This window comes from Canis lupus, chromosome 33, assembly GCF_048164855.1.
Source record: "Canis lupus baileyi chromosome 33, mCanLup2.hap1, whole genome shotgun sequence".
Classification (NCBI taxonomy): Eukaryota; Metazoa; Chordata; class Mammalia; order Carnivora; family Canidae; genus Canis; species Canis lupus.
This window is the reverse complement of record NC_132870.1, coordinates 9,215,073-9,234,449: the sequence shown is the minus strand read 5'-3', so window position 1 is coordinate 9,234,449 and position 19,377 is coordinate 9,215,073. Positions and strand designations below refer to the sequence as shown.

The following is a 19,377-nucleotide window of genomic DNA, read 5'->3' as shown; positions in this document are numbered from 1 at the left end:
AGACATTTTCAGTTCTATTGAGCATGAGAACCCCTATCTACAAAATTGCAATCTTCTCTGATCCTCAGTTTCTTCTTCTTTAAGATGATAAACTTAGAACAGTTGATATTCAAGCACCATTTTGTATGAGACATATGGATTGGCATGCCACTTAAAATGGTATTATGATAGTATTAGGCAGAGATTGTAGAAATATCTGAAACTTTCTTTCAATGAAACATCTGTCACCATGAGACAAAGGCACTGAAGCAAGGCCAAAAATATTTTATTATTGGCTCAGGCTTTGGTCCAAAAGTCCTATATAGATCTCTGATAAAATAATGTTGACAAAAGAAGACTCCTTTTCCCTACAGAGGGTGAGTGTAAGTGGTCTTGAACTATGATGTCTTATTTCCTCTCATTTTACTCAAAAGCCCAAATGTAAGTCTTGTCCTGCCACTGGGATGTAATACCTCATCCTAGAAACAGATCTGAAAGAGTGAGAGCAAGAATGAGAGAAAGGTGACTGAGAGACAGAGAGAAAGAAAGAACTAGGTAATGTCCCAAAGCAAGAGGATTTCTACTGAGATCATGAGAGAGGTGCAAAAACCCTAGAACAGTTGTTGGAGGTGGGATGGAGAAAAGGAGTACAAGCAAGGCAGAGAGACTCAGAGATACAAAAAAATAATGCAGAAAATCAGAGAGATTCAGGGAGTCATAAGGTGTTACTCTAATGAGGGATCAAGATCAAGTATTTTATACATTGTCAAGAACAAACCAGCTGCAAGGGTAAAGAGGTAATTGGCCCTTTTTCCTTCTAGATAGTAGTCCCCTGAGAACTAAAGGGGGGATGGGGACTCATGTCTAGGCATGCACCAGATTGGCCTTTTAAACTTGTTATTGTGAACCATTACTATCACAGTGGCCAGCGGAAAAGCCCCCAAGTGTGACCTGCCAAGGTAGAACTTCTCCTTGGAGATGGAGTAAGGATAATGGAAGGAAAGCTGAACATCTTTCATCTACTCAATTCCATTAAATTATAAAAATCAACTTCATTCCTTGCCAGAAATGACTAAATCTATTCTCCAACAACATCCTATCAGCAGGTGTTCAAGTCCCATAGTCTTGGGTCTTCTAAAGTCATAGTCCTGGAATAGATATATAATTTAATAGAGGACCTTTACTGTGAATCCTTCTAAGTTCCTCTCTAGGACTTCAGGCACCAGAGGAACATTCCAGATTTGCTTCCATAGAAATCCATTAAAATGAAAGACAGAAGGTGGGATTGATAGGCCAGCACATGCTATACTCAGTTTCCTGTCACATGTCCAAGAGGATACTCTATAGTGCATTTCCTATTAGCCATTCCCATGCTATGTATAGGAATTCAGTAGATAATCATCAGCCACTGCTATGTATCACGTGTTTCTTGTGTTAGAATGCATCCCATCTGCTTTTTTTCAATGAAATCCTCTTCATTGTATGAGTTTGTAAAGAGAGCCAGAGTTAAAGCACAGGTTTATTAGGGGGTATTGACGAATCAGAGCAGTATAATGTGGGAACCGCCTCCAGATGTCTGCAGAGCTAACAGAGATTCATTTCATGAATGACTATGAAAACTTTGTATCAGATGTAGGTACATGGGTTTTAGCAAGCCATGCATCCCATCTTGGATACATGTTATTTGAGCATATCTCCCAAACAACCAAGTATTGCCTACAGAAGGCCAACACTTCCTCTCCTAGGACTTCTCAGACAAAATTATGAGTTATTAACATAATTCTTGAGACTCAGAGTATGCCTCTAAATTGGCATCATTATTTCTTTCTTTTAAATATTTATTTATTTATTATTTATTATTTATGATAGATTATAGATTTGTGATAGATTTATGATAGATTTATATATATATATATATATATATATATATATGATATATATTATGATAGAGAGAGAGAGAGGCAGAGACACAGGAGGAGGGAGAAGCAGGCTTCATGCCAGGAGCCTGACATGGGACTCAATCCCGGGATCATGCCCTGGGCCAAAGGCAGGTGCTAAACCACTAAGCCACACAGAGATACCCTGGCATCATTATTTCAAAAATTACAGGATTCCTCAGCAAAGATCTAGGCAAGTTATATTCCCATTTATTAAAGTAAGTATCCATTTCTTTTTTTTCTCTCTCTCACATTTGAAAAATATGTGTACTCAACAACCTCTAGACACTAGATCCTGCCTACCTCCTCAGACATTTTTTGGCCTTCTTCTACTATTTTCTTCACTGTTCTGCCTGGTTTTGTCAAACAGGAAGTTAAATGACTATCAACTGTGTGTGGAATGCCACATAATGCAACTCCTGATGGACAGGATCACACAACTCCTGTTTCTCAATCTAGACTATGAGAGGAGAAAACTGGTTGGAAACAAAAATGCAATTTTCAGTGAACGTAGCTCATCAGAGACATATAGACCTAAAGAGACAACAAATTTTGCTGCTAAAAATTATTTCTATAATCAAAACAAATTATATGATTAAAAATAACTTAATTAAAATATGTTGAAAGTTTTAATTCAGACTATTACCTGAGATCCATAAGTATTTTGAAGTTTTTAAATTTTCCCCAGGAATATTAAGATGTGTTATAAGAATTGAAAAATTAATCTGATATTTACATTGACCCCATTATAAAGGTTTTGGATAGTGACACAAAGAATTTCACAGACACTACTTTGAAAAATGACTTAATTGATAAAATTTCAAGCAGTAAACAACAGTCTGATGAATGATATATGCATATTTTAAAAATTCAGCCAACTTGTCTATTTCACAAGTTTTACATATCATAATTTCAGAAGAAAAGGGCATCAGAGGGGGCAAACTCATTTGAATCTTAAAAACATTCCCAAGCATGTTTAAAAGTCAAAAAGAGAAACAATATTTTATTTTATTTATTTTAATATAAATTTTATTTATTTATTCATGAGAGACACACAGAGAGAGGCAGAGACACAGGCAGAGGGAAAAGCAAGCTCCGTGCAGGGAGCCTGACGTGGGACTTGATCCCAGGTCTCCAGGATCATGCCCTGGGCTGAAGACGGCGCTAAACCGCTGAGCCACCGGGGCTGCCCAAGAAACAATATTTTAAATAGGTACTATCGCTTTAACACAATTGCATGTGAAATGACACTTTAAAGAGGAAGTTTTAAAAACACTGAGAATTTTAGATAAGTAATTGTGTCACTATCTGTGATGACTAAAACTGCCTTCACCAAAGGTCTTTGCCCAAGTATGCAAAATGCAGACTAAGAGAACATTTGGAACATTTGTGAAATCTTTGTATAGTTTGAAAGTGGAATTCCTGCTTATATCCTCCTAGGATATTCTAAAGATAAATTACCCATTTCCAAAATAACTGTGAATATTACAATGTGTATTTTATAGGCAAATATAATGACTTCAGAAATAATTTAAAATATTAGCTTACTGGAAGAATTATGAGTTTAAGTTTTTGTTTTTGTTTTTTTTTAATGCCCTGGGCCGAAGGCAGCCTCTAAACCACTCAGCCACCCAGAGATTCCCGAGAGTTTACTTTTTAGAAAGCAGTAGCATTTGTGTGGCTAAGCAAAATTTCTAGAAACCCAAAGCTGAGAAGTGACTCTGAAACCATCAGTTTCATGTCTTCCTTTCACAGAGGAAGTATGGGGAAAAGTGATTAATTGAAGGTAACATACCTCACCAATGGAAGAATAAAGTCCATGAGAACCCTGGGGTTTTATAAAAGACAAAAATTGACAAGATGTTGAAAGTCTCCTTTAAAAATCCAGAGAAAATCTAAGTATTGAGTCTAAGCATTTAAAACAAAACAAAACAAAACATCTAGGAAAAATATTCAGAATAGATGCAGGAATTTGGCTCTGGAAAGCTGTCTGAAAATGTTTTAGAGTCTTACTGCTGATGTTTCCTGCCTGCCTTTCCCATAGGAGGTTCTGAATGATAAATAACAGAGTTAACTTAGCATTATGTTGTCTTATTTAAATAATCAGTGCATGCTGCAAGCAAGGCAGGGGATTATTGCACATTCAACCCACATACAGGTCAGTGAGCTCACATCTACAGATTCAGTTCTTTATTCTAATAACCTTGTTTCTCAAGACAGGCCACAGAGGACATCAAGTAGAAGGTGTGCATCAATTTATCCAAAACATGGTTTTAACTGCAATGAGGGATGCTATACTATTTAAGCATTGTGACCCTGTACTTAGAAAATATATTTAAGTCAGAACCCAGGTTCACAAAAATTAGCTGAGAATTATGCTAATACATGGATTGGATTCTGTTAATCTCTTCTATGACTATGACACAAACAGGAACAAGGAGTTAGAAGAGAAAAATACTTTACCTTGAGTCAAAATATATGAAGTGCTTATTATGATACATTTTAGTAGTTTAGTATGTTAAGATATTAAAAATTATATTTGCCTAGCTAGAAAAATTAGGCATAAAAAGAAATAAGAGGCACTCAAATGGGATAGGAAGAAGTAAAACAATCACTGTATGGAGAGGACATGATACTAAATATAGAAAACCCTAAAGACACACACAAAAAAACTGTTAGAACTAATAAAAAAATTCAGTAAAGTTTTAGGATACAAAAGCAATATACTATGTCTCTATATACTAATAATGAAATTTATTATGTTTCTATATAATAATGAAATTATTTGTTATGTTTCTATATACTAATAAATGAAATATCAGAAAGAAAAATTAAGGAAATAATCCTATCAATATATATGACCTCTGTGTTTATTGCAGCATTATTTACAAGAGCCAAATTATAGAAGCAGCCCAAGTGTCCATCGACTGATGGTGGATAAAGATGTGGCATATACACATAATGGAATATTGTTTGGCCATAAAGAAGTATGAAATCTTGCCATTTACAATAACATGGTTGGAGATAGTATAGTGTTAAGCAAAACAAATTAGAGAAAGATAAATATCATATGATTTCACTCATATGTGGAATTTAAGAAACAAAATACAAGAACAAAGGGGAAGAAAGGGATAAACCAAAATCTACAGTTTTAACTGTAAAGAACAATCAGGTGGCTACCAGAGGGGAAGTGAGTGGGAGAATGAGTGAAATAGATGAAGGGAATTAAGAGTACATGTATTATGATGAGCACTGTGCAATGTGTAGAATTGTTGAATCACGATGTTGTACACCTGAAACTAATAAAACACTGTATGTTAACTAACTGGAATTAGTATTTAAAAATTTAGTAAATAAAAAAATATCAATCCATTTATATTTGTATCAAAAAGAAAAAAACTATCTAGGAATAAATTTAACCAAGGAGGTGAATGACCTGGGAAAACTACAAAGATCCACTCTATTAAATGCAATCTTTATAAAAATTCCAATGACATTTTTCACAGAAATAAAATAAACAATACTAAAATTTGTGTGGAACCACAAAAGACCCCACATAGTCAATGCAATCCTAGGAAAGAAAAACAAAGCTAGAGGCACCTCAAACCTGATTTCCAACTCTATCACAAACCTATTGTAATCAAAACAGTATGGTACTGGCATAAAAATAACCAGTAGATGAATATCAGACAATAAAGAATTCAGAAATAAACTCACATTTATATGATCAATTAATTTACGACAAAGGAGCCAAGAATACACAATGCGAAAGGCCAGTTTTTTCAATAAATGATGTTGGGAAAACTGGACATGCAAAAGAATGTAACTGGACCATTGTCTCACACCGCTCACAAAAATTAACCCGAAGTGGATTAAAGACTTGAACATGAGACCTGAAATGATAAAACTTCTAGAATAAAGTATAGACAGTAAGCTCTATGACAAAGGTCTTGGATCTGACACCAAAAGCAAAAGCAACAAAAGCAAAAATAACAAGTGAGACTACATCAAACAAAAAAGTTTTTGTACAGCAAAAGAAACAATCAACAAAATGAAAAAGCAACCTACTCAATGAGAGAAAATATCTTAAAATCATATATCTGGGGCAGCCCAAGTGGCTCAGCGGATTGGCACCATCTTCAGCCCAGGGTGTGATCCTGGAGACCCAGGATTGAGTCCCAGGTCGGGCTCCCTGCATGGAGCCTGCTTCTCCCTCTGCCTGCTTCTCCCTCTGCCTGTGTCTCCGCCTCTCTCTCTCTCTCTCTCTCTCTCTCTGTGTCTCATGAATAAATAAACAAAATCTTCAAAAATATATATATATCTGATAAGGGGTTAATATCCAACATTTATAAAGGATGCATACAACTCAATAATGGAAAGAGAGAGAAACAGAAACAAACAAAAGCCATTCTATCTAAAAAAAATGGGTAGAAGGTCTGAATAGACATTTTTCCAAAAACTTACAGAAAACAGATACATGGAAAGATGCTCAACATCATTAATCATCAGTACTTGCAAATCAAAACCACAATTATATATCACCTCACACATGTCAGAATGGCTATTATCAAAAGACAAAAGATAACAAGTGTTGGTGAACATGTAGAGAAAAGGAGACCTTTGTGTACTGTTGGTGGGGATGCAAACTGATGCAGCCGCTCTGAAAAACAGTACAGAGGCTCCCCAACAAATTAAAAATAGAACTACCATGTGATCCAGATATCCACTTCTAGATATTTATCAGAAGAAAACAAAAACATTAACTCAAAAAGATATATGCACCTTCATGTTCATTGCAACAATATTTATAATAGCCAAGACGTGGAAAAAAATCATCAGTGGATGAATGGATAAAGAAAACATGATAGATACAGATAGATAGAGATAGAGATCATGTAAACTCAACAGTGTGTTATTCAGCCATACCAAAAGAATAAAAGTTGGTCATTTGCAACAACATGGATGGATGTCAAAGGTATTATGTTAAGTGAAATAAGTCAGATAGAGACAGAATAACACTGTATGATCTCACTAAAACAACAACAAAAAATAAGCTCATAAATACAAAGACCAGAGTGGCAGCTACCAGAGGTTGGGGGTGGAGGGGTGGAAGAAATGAGTAAAAAGGGTCCAGAGTTACAAACTTCCCCCAAAAAATAATTTTTGTATATGGCAAGGTACTTGACTCATAAATGGAATAGAATATTGTTTCAAGTTCATAATCATAAGAAGCCAGACACATGAAGGATTTTAACTATCTCCAGAATTCTTAGTTAATAAGGGAATACTAGTCCCACTTATCTGGGAGGGAAACAAGTATGTACATTTGATTTTTTTTTTAATTTTTTTTATTATTTATTTATGATAGTCATACAGAGAGAGAGAGAGAGAGAGAGAGAGAGAGGCAGAGACAGGCAGAGGGAGAAGCAGGCTCCATGCACCGGGAGCCCGATGTGGGATTCGATCCCGGGTCTCCAGGATCGCGCCCTGGGCCAAAGGCAGGTGCCAAACCGCTGCGCCACCCAGGGATCCCTGTACATTTGATTTATAAACTGTAACTTAAAAATTGCAAAAATACTATATAGGCTTTTTATAATAGGGTGTTGAGTAGTAATTATCCTGTTGTCCTAGACTGATTTCTGGAACCTACAGCCAAAAATAAAGAGATGCTAAGTGTCTTGATTTTTCTTTTTTCTTTTTTTTTTTTTAATTTTTTTTAATTTTTTTTTTATTTTTTTTTAGAGAGAGAGAGAAAACAAGCTGGGGAGAGGCAGAAGGAAGAGGAGAGAGATAATCTTAAGCAGCTCTCACGCTCAGCATGGAGCCCAAGGCAGGGCTAGATTTCATGACCCTGAGATCATGACCTGAGCTAAAATCAAGAGTCAGATGCTTAACCAATAGAGTCACCCAGGAACCCATTAATGCCATTATGTTCTAACAGATAGAATAAGAAAGAAAGAATATAATCTGATCTAATCAGGACACCTGGGTGGCTCAGTCAGTTAAGCGTCTGCCTTTGGCTCAGGTCATGATCCTGGAGTCCTGGGGTCAAGCCCCACATGGGCTCCCTGCTCACTGGGAAGCCTGCTTCTCCCTCTCCCTTTGCCTGCTGCTCCCCTTGCTTGTGCGCGCGCTCTCTCTCTCTCTCTCTCTCTCTCTCTCAAATAGTGGTCAGCACCACTACCTGTCTTCTTCCTACTTAAGGAAAGAAGTATGGGGAGGAATGCCATAAACCCCTCAAGGCAAGAGAAAGAACTCCAGGAGAATTTTGAGCAACTGGGGAGGATGGCGGCTTGTTCCTCACTTGTAATGTGCTTAGGCTATTCTGAACCTATCCCTGAGTACAGGGCAAAAGAAATGCAGAGTAGAGAAAATTTTGTGAAAATGTAAGGGAGCCTGCAGTACTAATTTGTCATGTCAGCTATGCTTGAATTTCCAGGAGTTCAAGTTCAACTAGGAAAGGTGGGACACCAGGTAATGAGATCCCAGTAGCAAGAAGCTGTGGGCATCCTGCCCACTCTGAGAGCTGGAGGGTGAAAAAGGAGGACAAGATATTGCCCCATCTCCAGCACCGTGGGTAGTCAAGATCTTTATAAAGAACCATGAATTTAGCCAGAGAAACAAGACCAATCACTGCAGTCCCCACAGAGCAATAGGTTCTTAGAGATGCATTTGTCTTTGCTCTCCTCTTCCTCTCCCAGTCCTCATACTAGAGGCCTCAGAAAGAAGGAGAGAGTATCCCGTTCACGGCTCTCTCCAAGCATAGACAAACATTCCCTCTCTCTCTGTCTCTCTCCCCTCTTCCACCCATTTCTTGCTGCTGGAGGGAGAAAAGAAGAACACAGGCACACTGTGCTTCCTCCCTACTTGGAGTATACCCTCGAGACTGGTAAATGCTGAGATGGAGTGTGGAGGGAGGCAGATGAGATTAAATCCAAGCCTGAGGCTTCCATTTTAAATTACAATGAAATTTAATCACTGAAAATGATGGGTATAGGGGGGTGCCTGGGAGGCATCTGACTCTTGGTTTTGGCTCGAGTTGTGATTTCAGGATTGTGAGACTGAGCTCCAAATGGGGATCTAAGCTCAATGCAGACTCTCCTTCTCCACCTGCCCCTCCCCTACATGCTCTGTCTCTTTCTAAAATAAATACATTATAAAAAATGATTGGCAAAAGGTTAAACATGAAGTTATCATATAAATCATCAATTTCACTTCTAAGTACATTAACTAAGAGAAATGAAAACATACATTCACACATAAACTTGTACATGAGAATCCACAGCAGCATTATTTATAACAGCCTCAAAGTGGAAACAATCCAAATGTCCATCAATGTATAAGAATGAATAAACAAAATGTGGCATATTGATACAATGGAATATTATTCAGCCATATAAAGAAGTGAAGTATTGGGATCCCTGGGTGGCGCAGCGGTTTGGCGCCTGCCTTTGGCCCAGGGCGCGATCCTGGAGACCCGGGATCGAATCCCACATCGGGCTCCCAGTGCATGGAGCCTGCTTCTCCCTCTGCCTGTGTCTCTGCCTCTCTCTCTCTCTCTCTCTGTAACTATCATAAATAAATAAAAAAAAAAAATTAAAAAAAAAAAAGAAGTGAAGTATTGATACATGCTAGACATGGATGAACCTTGAAAATATTATGCTAAGGGAAGGAAGCCAAAATTCAGAAAGTACGCATACCAATTCATGTATTGCTTCCTTGTAAAAGCAGTCAAACATTTTGTAAAGTATAATTTATGTAGTTTACAATTGATAAACAGTCACTGAATGAATGAACATATGGTAATAGTGCTAGGAAAATAGAGAGCAGCTGGATCTAGGCAAGATCAAGGTAAAGAAGAAAGGACTGGAAGATTGAGTGCCCAAGAGAAACTTTTTAAAAAATCATTTTAAAAAAAGAAAATCACTAGCAACTGCCTATGAAACACTTCATATCAGGGGAAGGAAAAAGTAACCTTTGAAAATAGATTACTCTAAGCACTAAAAATGTAAATGTTTAAGTCACATTTTCACCTTTCATTTTCCTCCCATAAAGTCTTTTTTCCACTAAATGGATAATGGAAATATGCCTAGGTTCATGCTAATGAGATAATCCATATATAGACTATCTGGTTCCATATATTGAACTGTATCACAAATACAGAAGCCCTCAGTCAAAAATATGATTAAATGTTAGATGCAGAACTCAAGGGATTTAACTCCAGTAATTCTCTTTCAAACTGGTGTTGAGGAATAACTGCTGTACATAAGACAAGAAAACCAGGGCTGCTGCTCTCTGGGGTGGTCCAGTTCTCAAAGAAAATCCTTCAAGTCTCCTTTGCTGTCATCATCATCCTTTTGATAAGCTCTGAAGGAGCCCCATAAGTAATTTAAACAAAAAGAAAAGACTGAAGACAAAGGTGAGCATTGTACTTTAGGAATCTTTTCGTGTGAGTTCAGTAGTTTGATAGCATAGGTCACCAGCAGAAACAAGTTATCTTCTGCTTTGAAGTTAGCATTACTTACTTGGGGAGATCATCTATTATTTTCTTCATTATTCAAGTAATAAGGTATATATTACAGATCCTGACTTCTAAACTGCCATGTCAGGGTATCCTGATAGACAAAGACAATAAAATTGATGATGGTGATGATGATACTAACAACAATACTTAATATTTACTGAGAGCTTAATATATATAGTCAGGTACTGTATAAGTATTCTGGAAATAAACAGTATTCTAGAAACATCATTTCAGGTATGCTAACAACTACTCTGTGAGATAGGTATTCTTACTTACATTTAACTGACGAGTAATTTAATCAAGTAAGTAAAAAGAAATCTACCCAAGGCTTATAGAGAGTGATGGAGTCTAATTTGACCCTACCAAGTCTGACTCAAGAACCTGTATACAAAATAATCGGGTTCAGCTGCTTTCCAGGGAAATGCCCATACTATACAAAAACAATTCTAGAGAAAATTATTAGGATGAAATCTTATAACTGTGTTCCCACTGACTACCATGTCCCACCCATCAATCTCTATGTTGTCTTTGTTTTTTTTTTGTTTGTTTGTTTTTGTTTTTTCTAGATCTTATATACTTATTTATTTGAGAGAGAAAGAGACAAGCAGACTCCATGCTGAGTGCACAGCCCACTGCGGGCTTGATCCCAAGACTCTGAGATCATGACCTGAGCCAAAATCAAGAGTTGGATGCTTAACAGATGGAGCCACCTAGGTGCCCCATCAATTTCTACATTTGTGCAAGATATTGTCTGCTGCTCTTCATCCCAGATGCCCTCTCCAGCAGCAACAGATTTTCTCAATTCTTCCTACTGCAGTCAAAAGTGAGCCGATGGGCATGCCCATAATTCATGCTTAAGTACTAATGTATGATAGAAGGTCAAGTATTTAGCTGTAGTATAGTTGCTTTTCCATCATTTTCCCAGAGATTATGTCATAATACAAAATAGCCAATTATAGGTGTTCCAGACAGAATCGCAGAGCTTTCAGAGGAAGACTTTCTAGTTATGTGGGTTTTTTGGATTCCTTTACAATGAGCTACACCTAGAATGAGCCTTATGGTCACTGCTTAGCTCTAAAACCAATAAACCAAGGAAAACAGGTACATAAAAGCAGGGAAAACATAAGTTCTTAGGATAAGATCTGCAATCCTTGACACAGCTTCCTTGTCTGTACATACTTCCCCAAATTCATCTCTCCACACTCTTTGCCTTTTCTTAATTGACCATTACATATTTCCCAACAATCTCCCAAAAGGCTATAGCCTACACCTTTTATTATGTCACATTACTACCCCGACAGCTTATTAGCTGTATCACCTTTCTATTCCCAATTAAATATATATTCTTTTGGGATGCCTGAGTGGCTCAATGGTTGAGTGTCTGCTCAGGGTGTGATCCCAGAGTCCTGGAACCAAGTCCTGCATCAGGCTCCCTGTAGGGAGGCTGCTTCTCCCTCTGCTTGTGTCTCTGCCTCTCTCTGAGTGTCTCTCATGAATAAATAAATAAGGAAAAATAAATAGATAGATGATAGATAGATAGATAGATAGATAGATAGATAGATAGATAGATAGATAGATATTCTTTTGAAAAACTCTTCCTGAGTCTTGAAGTGGTGATAGTGTCCCTCTTTTGGTCTCCAATGGCAAAATAGATATTATATTGTTTGGTAACTGAAATAATTTGTAACAGTACTAGAATTTAACACTGGATTCATGATGCTTAGTCTCATTTTATCACCTGTGGCAGAGTCCATTAAGTCTTTCTCAATACCCATGTTGTCCTCTGCTCCCAGGATAAAGCTGGGCTACATGTTCAGCCCCTTTTGCAGTTGGGTTTGGTTCTGTGACTCAGTTCTAGCTAATGAAATGTGAACAGAAGTAGTAAGAGCCACTACCACAGCTGGTCCATCCAAACCTTCTATGCAATACTCCCTTTTACATCCTCCTATTTGATCAGAAAAGGAATGACCGACCCTATGGTGAATTTGGAAGCCAAACGTTAAAATTACAAAATCTCTGGCAGCCTGGGTTTCTAAACATTTGTTTGCAGCAGACGAGAAGATCCCCCTCACTTACCTGGAATTCCTTTGGACTTTCACCTGAGAAAGAAATAAAGCTGCTTCTTTTTAAATTCTTTTTTTTTTTTTTTTTTTTCCCAGAGAAGGGGGAGTCCATTTGTTATAGAATTGGTTATATCACCTTGATATTTCCTAGAAACTAGCATAATAACTACAGGTGCATTAGAAATTTGTAAGTATGTGCTGAATTTTTAAAAAATCAAATAAATGCATGAGTAGCATGAATATCTTAAATTCTATTTCATCATGCTAATATAAAAACAGCTAACATGCATTTTATGCTTACTAAGTGCCACCGCTAAGATCATTTACATAAATTACTTAACCTAATCCTCTTAACAATGTTATGAGATAGGTACTATTATTATCTCATTGCACAGATTAGTAAATTGAAGTTTAAACCAGCTTACTCACTACTCAATATATCATAATTAGCATCTGGCGGATCAAGATTCAATCCAAACAATCTGACTCAAAGTCTGTATTTTTAACCACTCTGAAATGGCTGTGTAGAAGTAAGCTATCAAAAAAAAAAAAAAAAAAAAAAACTTCTTCAACTAAAAGCAGAATAAAATAATATTTTAGAGTAATAACACTGCTTCTTGATATAATTATTTCTAGGAATGAGCTAAGATTTCCCCCCAAATTGATGATGATACACAATACCATTTTATGTGTCTTTTTAAAGGCCAAGAGATTTAGTTACCACTCAGAAAGTCAGTTTTAGATTTAAGGAGGAGATCCAAGTTTCAAGGTTCCTAATATTACCTTAAGCATTTAATTGGGGTTTTGTCTTCTTCTAGTTCATATATTTTAACAAACAGCAAATGCCTTAGAGATTTCTTGATTTCATTAACTCACAAGTCTCATTAAATATATAAAATTAGAGCTTACTCTTAAATTAGTAATCAATTTTTGCACAATTAGAGGTAAACCCTCAGGTCATAATTCATTCAAAATCACTTTATTCTTTAAGTTAAGAAAATTCAGTGTTATCTAATATAGTGTCATCTTCATCATGTCCAGAAAAAAATCCTCTCCACACAATCAGATCAATTTCTCTGTTTTAGAAAATCTACACTAGTTTAATTGGGTTGGTATCTGTTTGGATTTTAGTCATTTTATCAGGAGTCTCAGGCTGGTTTCTAAAAATCACTGCTTTCCAGTGTCAAATTCTAGTACCCAAGGTATGTAAATATACAAGTATCATCAAACTTGAAACTTTGCTATTATTTAGGTAATAATATATGTCATGATAGAAGTGAAACAGATGGTTTCAAAAAAGCACTAGAATTTCTCACTGGATTCATTTGCAAAATCTACACAACTACTTTATATTTAGAATAACTATAATGATCATACTTTATCTCTGACTCAGCTGCTTCCCTCATGTTACAATACCCACAGTTAAGGTCACAGTCATTTGTCATGATCATTAATGAAAGACGGCCAAACAGATACTGTCACAACTCAGTGTAAATCTGTTTTAAAACCTCTCTAAATAGCAATTCAAAGGTGCTAGGGGTGTTCAGTGTTGATGGAAGAACTTCTCTTTTTCATAGATTCTTCAAACAGTATAATTTTAACTTTTTTTCCATATATAAGAGGAAGGGAGACAGAACATGAGAGACTCCTAACTCTGGGAAATGAACTAGGGGTGGGGGAAGGGGAGGTGGGCGGGGGGGGGGTGGGGGTGACTGGGTGACGGGCACTAAGGGAGGTACTTGACGGGATGAGCACTGGGTGTTATTCTATATGTTGGCAAATTGAACACCAACAAAAAATAAATTTACAAAAAAAAAAAAACCAGATAAAAAAAGAAAAAATATTACCTAAAATCTGGAAAAATATAGTACTTATAACATGTCTATAATAATCATGGGTATATTAATTTATTTTTTAATTGGCTATATGCAACATTTTTTGTGTTTTATTGTTGTTTTTGGAAACAACCAAAATCAACCAAACAACCAAAAATCCTTTATTTTTTAGGAATAACATTTTTGTAAGTAATCTCTACACCCAATGTGGACCAAATGTGCAACCTCAAGATCAAGAGTTGCATGCTCTATTGACTGAGCCATCCCAACTTTATTTTTTAAATCTATTCTGAATAAAATCTGTATTTGCGTAAGTGCAGACACTGTAGAAAATGATCTGGGAGCAAGTTTTGGCCTAAATGAACTAAAGTTTCTTTCATTTTAAAATTACAGGATATAAATAATTTTAGCTTGATTTATTTTAAATGTAAAATTTTAAATATTTTAAGGCATACTTCTAATGTATTGCCCAAGGAACTCTGATTAAGGGCTGAAAGTCTTATTTACAAACCAGGCACTATCTCTAGAGAGAGAAGAACTTATGGGTGTTTTTGCCTTCTGCTCAAAAAGAAAAGAAAAGTGGCAGTGAGACTTTCTAAGATCTCAAACTTGTGCAGGTTATAGAATATTTAGAAGGCAAGGTGCGATTTGAATAAGAACATCAGACACCAATGGTAGGTTCAAATAATTAAATGTTTAATGCACTAAATTGGATCTATTAAGTTCTAGTAGAGATAAAAGTTGATGGTACAGATAAAAGAAAAATCTAACTGAAAAAAAAATTGTATTCATTAACAGAAGTTTGCAACATATTAGGTATTACAGACTGAATTGTGATTCCCCAAAATTCACATATTGAAGTCCTACCCCTCACCCCCATGTGGAGATAATTCAAGTTAAATGAGGTCTTAAGGGGAGGGCCTGGACCTAATCCATCTCTTGTCCTTACAAGAGAAGAGATATCAGAGCTCTCTTATGCTCCTCTACACAAAGCAGCAGGCATGTGAGGACACAGAGGGAGAGCAGCTGTCTGCAACCCAGGAAGAGAAGCTTCACCAGAGACCAACCTTGATCTTGGGTCTTCCAGCCTCCAGAGCTATGAGGAAATACGTTTTTGTTGTTTAAGCCACCCAGGATATGGCATTTTGTGATGGCAACCCAAGCAGACTTATACATTTTTTTAAAATGGCTGCCATTATTCCTTTCTAATAGATTAATGTAGTTTTGCAACTTGAGTAACTACAGGTGTTCTAGAAATAGCTTCCCATCGTGTACCAGAATAAGTGTCTCAAACAACATATGCATCCCTTCATATTGAGGCCCCACATATCACTTAAACCCCATTTCTTGTCATTTCACTCCCCTCACAAAATGGAGCTATCTATTGATGTCTATTTTACCACTCTCTGGCTTTCCTCTGCTCTCAATTTCTTTCTCAGTTTAACTACCTGGAAAACTGCCTCCAACCTTCAGGGTAAGGTTCATCTCTTGGTTTATGCCACCTTCCGCAACTCTCCTACACAGAATCATCACTCAATCCTTGGCATTAATTGTATCTGTGTTTTTAAAGTGCCCAGTGCGCTCTCTCTCTCTCTCTCTCTCTCTCTCTCTCAAATAAATGAATAAAATCTCTAACCAAAAAATAAAAATAAAAATAAAGTGCCCAGTGCTTACATTATTAACTGTCCCAACTATAGTTTTGCTCATTTCTTTCCCCCAACAGATGTGTAGTTTTTAATAACAAGAATAATACAGAGTTTGACTCTCTTTATTGAGTTGAGGAGAAAATCAGTAAAAGTTTTACTAAAATAAATTGAAAACCTTTTTCTAGAACAGGAGAAACACATTTCAAAGGTGTTAATACTCTCCTTTTAGAAATGCCTTCTAAGAGAGAGAAAAACAAATCCAGATTAAGTTTATTGAATATTTTTAGCTGGTTAGGAATACTTAAAAGGGTGATTTTTTCATTTCATTAGTGACTTTCCCTCCAGTAATAATGAAATAGCCTCATCAAAATAAATGAAGGCCAAGGGCATTCTTACGCTTGAAAGCACCAATGCTGAAAATAAATAAGTAAGAAGTAGTTCTGATTGAAAACAAATCTAAAGTTAAGGATTTGTGAGCAAGTGAAAAGCAAAACTGAGGGAACATTGGATCAAGAGCAAGGGAATCTGGCTTTTAGTTTCTCATCTGCCAGTCATTAACAATATCCTATGGCCAGTACACACCTACATTCAACATTCACGCATGTGCATGCGCGCGCACACACACACACACACACACACAAATTCATCTGTAAAAGGAAGGGATTTATAATAACTAAATTTTTTCCAGTTTTAACATTTTTCAAGATGTTCAATTGTTCTTCATTGAGGTGATTCTTTAAAAAAGATTTACTTAATGTGATTTAAACTTTGTGGTTATGAAGTAATTATGATTTAATATACCAAGTTATGTTTTCAGTTATGACTTTAATAAATGAGGTTGAGAATAGCCAATACTACTTCCAGCACCTGGTACTGGCCCTGCCCTTCCTGGCTATAGATACCTTCTATTGACTCACTCACTAACTCATGCAAAAATACACTTCAGAACTTACAATGTGCCAGGCATCTACCTACCTTCACTTAAAAAAGCTACTTTTTTTTTTTTTTTTAAGTAGACTCCACATCGAGCCTGAAGCACAACGTGGGGCTTAAATTCACGACCCTGAGATCAAGACCTGAGCAGAAATCAAGAGCTGGGCGCTTACCTGACTGAGCCACCCAGATGCCCCAGAAACTACTTTTAAGTAAGGAATTGCCCATTCACAGGCAAATATGTGGTCCTTAAAATTACTAAGTGCCCTCTAAAACAGAAACTGAGTTTTTAATCTGATTCTTTGTGCGTGCATTTGAACGTTAGTGTAAAAGATTAAAGTTAAAAAGCACAATGTTAAGATTCTTGGTGCTTGAACTGCGAAAGACAATATAAGGGACGCCTGGGTGGCTTAGTAGTTGAGCATCTGCCTTTGGCTCAGGTTGTGATCCCAGAATCCTGGGATCAAGTTCGCATTGGGCCCCCCAGGGGAAGCCTGCTTCTCCCTCTGCCTATATCTCTGCCTCTTTCTCTATGTCTCTCATGAATAAATAAATAAAATCTTTTAAAAAAAGATATTATAAAAAATAATAATAATTCAAAGTTATTCAACCTCGATTTTTTAAGGGGAGGAAGGGCAGAGGGAGAGGGAGAGAGAGAATCTTAAGGAGGTTCTATGCCTAATGCAGAGCCCAACACGGGGCTCAATCTCACAATCCTGAGATCAGAACCTGAGCTGATATTAAGAGTCCAACACTTAACTGACTGAGCCACTGAGGTGCCCCTACCCTAAATTTTGACTGCTTCATTAACAAATGATATTTGGAAACTTTTGAAACTTTTGGGGGGGGGAAATAACAGCATCCTATCTTTGGTTTAAGAATTAGTAATTTCTTGACAATATAACTCTATTTTGCTAATATTAATTATTATAAGTTTAGAAACACTGGTAATATAATGATATCAAAATACAACTTGTCTTAGAAACATTACTAATTAAAGGGATTTTTATTTTGAGGCAATTTTCACTTGAATTAATCAGAAAATTTTGCATTTTCTTATTTATATGTCAATTTGTTAACAAAATAACTACATTGTAGTTATCTGAAAACCATCTGTAACTATATAAACCTTCTGAGAAACTACACAGAGAAATCACATAGCATAGCCAAGGCCGTATAATAATATTCTCTTTGAACAGCTTAGGGCAGAGTTTCTCAAACTGGGGTTCCTGTGCATATTCTCTGACATCTGCAAGTTTCAGATTTTAGAAACATTGAGCTGGGGCCTGATCCACTCTATCCCACGTTCCTCACTAGAAAATACACTAAGTTCACCAAAGAGTCAGAACATTTGTTTGATCTTCTTTCACATCTTCACTCACTCTTCCTGAATCCTCTGCTCTCCTTATCCTCCATTTAGGTCCTAGATCCTACCTAATTAATAATTTAAAATTGTATCCATTCTGGCCAAACGATGCCAGAAGAAGTTTCCATGAGATAAAACATTGGATCTTACTCATACTTCCATTTTATTCCATGTGTTTCTCCATATCAAAGCCCCCATACTGGCTCCTCCATATTCTGTTTTCTCAGAATCCCGATCCCTTTATCTGAGTTTGATAAAAATGATTTTACATTTAAGATAATACCATAATGTAATCTATAGTATAAAATAAGTATAATGAGAAAAGAACCTAGAGCATAGGATAAGAGGCAAAAGATTCTACTGCTTTGCCTCTAATGTCCATAAATCTTTGTCACATTGCTTCTTATCATTAAACCACAATTTCTCCATCTGTAATGCTAATCCCCATCTCAACTGGTTTGCTATGACAAATGCAATAATTGGTATGGACATGCACTATAACTATCATGATACCAACAATATGGGATATTCTCATTAATTTATTTATGAGGTCTTTGGCTAAGGATATATGAGGTCAGACTTATCTGGAAGCAAATCGTGGCACCATTGTCTAATTTGGAGTAATGCATATTATCCCTGAACCTTGGTTTCTTCATGCATACATGAGGATAATCCTACCTCATAGGACTATTTTGAGCATTTCATAAGATAATATATATAAGCTCTTAGTCTAATGCCTGGCTTTGGTAAATAAATGCTTAAAACATAGCAGCAATTTCAAAAAATATTTATAGGATGTGCCTTTGTTGCTATTTTTTTAAATAATTCAACTAGACAAATGAGAACTTTGTGGAATTATAATGTCTGAGAATGTACAATACTAAGCAGAGCCCTGATCTAAATTCTTAATTAAGTTCTTGAACTTTAACACAAGGGAAATAGCCTCAAAAACATACTGTTAGGAATGTTTTTGTCATTTAACCTATAATGTTTCTTCTTTCATTTATATATCCTATGGCTAGAGATGAAGGGAAAACACACAGAGGATACCCCAGGTTGCATCTCCCTCCATCAATTGATGATCACAGCTAAGA

At 36.3% G+C, this 19,377-nt stretch overlaps 1 protein-coding gene across 2 annotated transcripts in view; it reads right to left on the bottom strand.

Annotated features, from left to right (window-relative positions):
- Positions 1 to 19,377, bottom strand: part of ARHGAP24 (Rho GTPase activating protein 24) — a 732,927-nt gene that overhangs the window by 393,893 nt on the left and 319,657 nt on the right. The gene's annotated exons all lie outside the window — the stretch shown is intronic.